Raw genomic sequence first — 6,381 nt, forward strand, 5'->3', positions numbered from 1 at the left:
TTTCAGTAGTGGGTGAAGTGATTGCTGTATTTGTAAAGCTTTGGTAAGAAAAGTGCTATGTAAACAAAACATTTCCAACTATAAACCATAATCTACTTTACTAGTAGTTCTATGAAACTGAGTCCACATTGTATGCAAAACTGTACAATATGGATATGTTTTCATTGCTTCAAAAGCATTATTTGTTTAGGTATAATATTCCCTTACAACTTGGCATTTATAATTTACTTATTACAAAACAGCATCACTTACACAACTGGCAAAAAAGTGAGAGCTGCTTGGAGTATGCATGACTTCATCTGTACAAATAAATATAAAACAAACAAAGTGTCAAGGAGGAATTTATATCTGCCCTAGGCAGTTACTCCTTATTAGAATTTCTTCAGTTTGGTATCTTACTCTTTGTAACACATTTAATTTAGAGATTCCATTCTAGTTTTTCCAAATAAAGGGCCCATTTACTCAGCCCTTACTCATGTTGTGTACAGTACCTTACTATGCAAGTAGCCACATTGAAGTCAATGGGGCAGATTTTAATACCTTTACTCCCACTGGCTTCAAAGGGATTACTTGCACAGTAAGGTGTTACTTATTGTCAGTAAATGTATCAAAATCTAGATATCATGATCACAAAGGTAATTTTCCCAGGGTGAGGCTCATCCATTGCACTCCGGGTATGCTGACCTCTGTGATTTCCCCAAATGGGGGAAACTCAACCGCATGAAAGAAAGGGGCAGATTTAGGCACAAAGTAATGATAAAAGGGCTTGATTGGGTGATCTTACTCACATTGAATAGCACCTTACTGCACGAGTAGTCCTACTGACATCCAGGGCATAGGCACCAACACTCACTGGCAGCCCCGCCGATCAGCTCCTCCTCCTCCCCCCAGTGCCTACCACCCACCGGTGACCAGCTGTTCAGCAGCATGCAGGAGGTGCTGGGGGGAGGAGTAGGAGCAGGGGGCAGGAAGAGGCGGAGCGAGGGTGGAGCGGGGGAAGAGGCTGAACAGAGTGGGAAGAGGGGGGGTGGTGCAGGGGTGGGTAGAGGCAGGGTGGATGTGGGGCCTTGAGGGAAGGTGTAGAGAGGGAACAGGGCCTGGGGGTCAAGCATCCCCAGGGAAACCAGAGAGTCAGTGTCTCTGATCAGGGAACTACTCACAGAGCAATACAGAGAGTTTGTTTGCCTCTTCAGGAAAGAACACGGATATTAAGTCTTAGACACTCACAATTGAAACTAGAAATTAGTGTGAACCAAAACCCCAAACCCTTTGAACGTTGAGGGAGATGGGAGACTTGGAATCCACGTTTAGATCTGGATTTCAGTCAACCTTTCTCTTTAGTATGGGCTGAACAAAAACCCTGGACCTAAACACCCATGATGAAGGCTGTGGGGTTCAACATCCAGAAACGGATCCTAACTCTGAGGCTCAAGCCCATCCCTAATACAGACATGTGTCATGTAAAATACATTCAGGCTTTACTGTTTTCATGCCACACAATCCTTTGTCTCCAAAACAAGTTAGGAAGTATTTTCTTCATTCCCTTTGGTTTCATCATTCAAGGTTTGAAAACCAGGAGAGGGACTGGAATATTGTGTACATTATAATATTAGTCCTCTTACTCCAATGTGAACATGTGTTTAGGGCCCCCATCACCACAGCTTCCGAGCACCTCACAAGAACGATGAACTTGTCCTTACATCACCTCTGAAGTCGGAAAGCATTATTGTCTCCATTGTACAGATGAATACACTGAGACAGGCAGAGGAAGGCCTTGTCTATACTGTGGATTTTTTCCCCACTGTTAAGACTCCTAAGACTAGTGCAAGCCCCACCATATATTGGGATAACATGTCTGCATTTGCACAGTGTAACTGCAGTGGTGCAAATTTCCCTAATGTAGACAAACCTCATGTGATTTGCCCAAGGTTTCACAGGAAGTCTGTGGCAGAACCAGGAATGAATTCAGATCTCCTGAGTCCCAGATCTGGGTCTTAACCTCAGTACATCCCTTCCTCTCTCTCGGCATAATGGCCACACATTGCATTTCACTACGCAAAAGGTCATTTAAATTGCCATATGCTGTGCTTTTACTTTCTCCCCTTGTGACAAGACTTTTGAAAACTATGATCAATTTTTAAGCCTCATTAAAATACACATAGCAAGGAACAGCACCCATCCGTACTATTGTTAGGTTGCAATTTCCAGTGCAAATGTGGTTTATGTAAGTTATAAATTCTTGAAAACCACTATCCAGTACCTGGAGACTTCAAAGAAGAAAGGGCTTGATAACATAGCACAGTGAAAATCAAACAACAGGGCAAAAAAACAGCTGGGCAGGTACTGCATTGACCTTGGTGTAACAACAGTTTTTGTTCAGGTGTTATCATCTTGGCCTCAGACTAAGCCATGGAAGTAACCTTTTGAACTTAGAGCCCTTTTGGCTAGAGAGCTCATCTGATAAAAGTTGAATTGTCTGCATGGCAGTGTGTTGGGTCTTTATCACTTCTGCACTGTCAGTGTTTAATGTTACATATATCCGAGGGAAGGGTCTATTAAATGTTACTGAGAACTCTAATTTAAAAGAGTCGCCTCTGGTTAACCAAAGGGTAAAACAGAGAACCTCCCTTAGATTTTACTTCTTTTAGGGGCTGACCCTTGCTGTCTGTTTATACCTAACATACCTCGGCTTTTCTTTGACCAATCATGTTTTGCAACAAGGATTGGATAACTGCAGCAGATGGATCTTAACTTACTGAGGCAATACATTGTTCTTCAGGACGTAACACAGTGTAAGCCATGAAAAGACATTTGCTAATGCTTACGGGACAATCACTTAAGACACCACCATCCCTCAGTCTATTTAGGATGGGAGCTATCTCAGATACCACTGTGCAGTAACTGCTGGTAAAATGACTTTTTGCTAGGAACCACTCTACAGCATAACTAAAGAAATCTCAGTTGGAAAAGGTAAAGACAACTACACACTTGTTTGTGTCACTCTGGCACTAAGACAAATCTGGTGGGAAAACTGCTGTATTAATATGTTATTCAGTTCAGATCTCATGTTGCTGTAATTTCCCCTCTTTGACTCTCACACAGGCTACCTTTATTAGGATTTACCAATTCTTCCTTTCCCAAGTCTCTGTAACTTAGGTTGAGTTAGTGTTCCCTTATGGCAACAATCTCCCGTCAGTCCAGGTTACATAAAGTGTCCCTTAAAATGTGCAAACAAAGTTGTTTTGTGATTTACTGCACCAATATTTCAGACAAGGCTTTACTTTGTTCTTCCTTCTCTAAAAATATCTGTGCACAAATGCATACAAACAGTGACAGGCCACAAAGAAGAGAACAAATAGGCAGTGTTGTTAATCGTCAATCATGTGGGCCGGTGTTGTAAATATTTTCCCAGACCTTTGCTTCAGTAGTCAAATCAGCTGCAGACATTTCCTCCTATGCCCTTCTGTTGGGCACCAAAGTGTGATCAGCTATTGGTGCTGGGTCAGATGCTAGGAAACGGGGGCTATGACAGACACTGCTGTATTTCCACCAAGAGGAAGAGAAGGGAGGTACTGTCAACTTTTGAATGACCAGATGGAAAAGAGAAACATTTTGATGATCGTTATTAGCTGCTGCCATGGACTGTCAAATTCAGTGAGACTATAACAGTTTTCCAATGTGGGACACTTGCCTTCACACCTAGAGAGAAAAGGCAATTTGCTCAGAATGGTTTAGTCACTGAAATGTTAATCAATAGAACTCCTCACTCTGTCTCATTTATTTTCTGTCAGCTCCTGAGCTGCATGTTGTGGGGCAAGGAAGGGAAACAGAACATAGAATGCAGCTGCATGCTATACCACACAGGCTGCCAGCCAGCTCACAAAAGCCTTTTTGTCTGCAAGAGCTGTCTGAAGATGTCAGATGCTCATGTCCCAATAGACTACTGTAATAATGCAGCTTGCACTCTGGAATGATAGTGTGGGTTATAAACAAGCCAGCAGAAACTTCCTAACAAAGATGGGGTAAACCGTCACATTCTTGGGCCAGATCCTCAGCTGATGTAAATAAGTGTAGCTTTATTGATGTCCATAAAGCTTTGCTGATTTACACCAGATGAAGATCTGGCCTATTTATGGTGATTAGTTCATTATTGATTTTCATACAGAAAGAAACAAAAAGGACAGAAAGGTAAATGACTTACAGCTTGTATGTTTCCAAATACCACACGCTTCAGGGGATCTCTAACAAAACTCTGCAATTACACAATTTTGCAACTTGTCAAAGCTGCAAGACCAGACAATACAAACTCATTCAATATTACAGAGCCATAGCATGTTAGAGTGGGGGTAACAGGAATAAAATAGGAGACGATATATGAATACGGAGTGGAGGGAAGGACTTTCTTTATCTGTATGGAATGTGTGTGCGTGTGCAATGTTGATTGTGACTGCGATGTTAGTTTGTGTGTTTAAGGAGTTGCTTATGAATCACTGGACAAACATTAGAAAATGTTCTATTTAGATACATTTTCTGGTTTCCTGTTAGTTCTTTTGTATGATCAGACATAGTGGGTTAGATCCTCCTCCCCCATGATACAAAGGAGCTTGAATGCTGCTCTAACAAGCTATCAGTGAATCCCCTTTCATGTAAGGGGAATCCCCATGTGGCAAAGAGTCAGTGCAATGGCTCTTCTCCACCTTTCTCCTGACCCCCGGAATAGGGCATGTATCAAGAACTTGGCTGAGGAAAGGGAACGTGGCTGAAGCCCTGTTACACTCTGGCAGTCCCCACCTGCTGTGATGGCTTCTTGTTGCAGCCAGATGTAACTCTGAGCAGCCCTGAGGCTACTGTAAGTTGTGCTGAGACCCAAACTGACCGTTGGTCACCCACAGGATTGGAAGGATATATAAAGTTGCTATCATGCTATGTTTGTCTCCCTGCTCCCAGCCACAGGTGCTCTAGACAGCAGTGGGGTGGCCAGGGATTGCCCGTGGTGTGTTGTTGTTTTGGGTTTTTTTTAAAAGAGAGCTCATGTGTTCTTTCTACTTAGTTCTCATTTGACATCATCATCATGTTATCTTTGTGACATCATAATCATATCTACTGCAGGCGACAGTGATTGCTCCAAAAAGGCATGATGATGTTACATGGGAATTAGGCAGAAGGAATAGATTATTCCTTAGACAGACACCCTTTTCCCCTGCAAATGTCCTCAATAATAAAGAACAAAGGAAGGAAATGACACAAAATATGATATATAGAAGAAGTATGATTTCCCAAGATAATATTCTTCAAAGTCTTCCATGAGGTGTGAGTGGGCATTATGTTCTGATCTAGGAGTTCTAGCACAACAAAACTCCCACTGACGTAAGATTGGGTCATAAGGCATTAATGAATGCATCGTTGTACAATATGCAAGGAATTGGAACAGCAAAGACCATGGCTCTCCTGCAGCTGCTCTATCTTTGGGATGAAACTTGTGCTTTTTATATATGGGATTTCCTCAATATTTTTTAGGTCAAACTTAATTGCAGTGCTTTAAAAGGACAGCATTTCAGCTACAAATGAAACCCTTAAAGCTATTTCATGTTAAAATAAGCAGCATTAAAGCAGAGCACCTACTACTGCTGAGCATCCCATAAAACTTTTATGTGATGCAGGAGTATACTAAGCAAGAAGAGTGAATATTTCAAACAAATATGGTGACTTTTAAGTGCAAGAGAAAGCAAAACACTGCAGGAGGCAATGGAAGAAGGAACTTAAAAGGTCTATGTTAAAATTCCATGTCCTCAGTCTTTTGCAAGATCATCAGAATAGATGAAGTTTCAGACCAAAACTTGCATCTTGGACAGACGCTGCTTACCTCCTCCATGGATCCAAAGAATCACTTTTCAGTAAGAAGCCAGGGGAAGCAAACACACCTGACCCTTATCTAACATATGCAAATGTTATATTTCAAAGGCAGAAGTCTAATCTTCACAGTCTTATAGGTAGTTATCTTCATGTGCAAATTCCAGGAACAATTACCAGTTTAGCTAGCTACTGTAATATCAGCCTAGGAAGATTTAAAGAGCTATTGACACCTAATGAAAGATATTCTATGGTGAAAAAAATCTGTGGTTTTATAGAAAATGCTTTCTGAATTTCTCTAATTCCTTAGTACTGCTTTACAGACAAATGCATAGCAACAGGATCTTTTTTTAAGTTTTCATCTCATTTAATTTGCTCCCCTTCTTAATAAAGAGTAATAAGCACTCTTCAAAAGGTTGTATAAACTGTGACAAAGTTCCTTCTCTATCTTGGTGGGTCCTGCGCTTATTGGCAGATTTTCTTGCCTCAGAGATTCACCATGTGGGTTGGGGAACAGCCCAGAGACCTTCC

The 6,381-nt window shown here is 41.5% G+C and overlaps 1 pseudogene; it reads left to right on the top strand.

Annotated features, from left to right (window-relative positions):
• The first annotated feature begins 613 nt into the window (after positions 1 to 613).
• Positions 614 to 716, top strand: LOC113407034 (annotated as a pseudogene).
• The last annotated feature ends 5,665 nt before the right edge of the window (positions 717 to 6,381 follow it).

This window comes from Terrapene carolina, unplaced genomic scaffold (genome assembly GCF_002925995.2).
Source record: "Terrapene carolina triunguis isolate 2854851 unplaced genomic scaffold, T_m_triunguis-2.0 Scaffold180, whole genome shotgun sequence".
NCBI classification, from domain to species: Eukaryota; Metazoa; Chordata; order Testudines; family Emydidae; genus Terrapene; species Terrapene triunguis.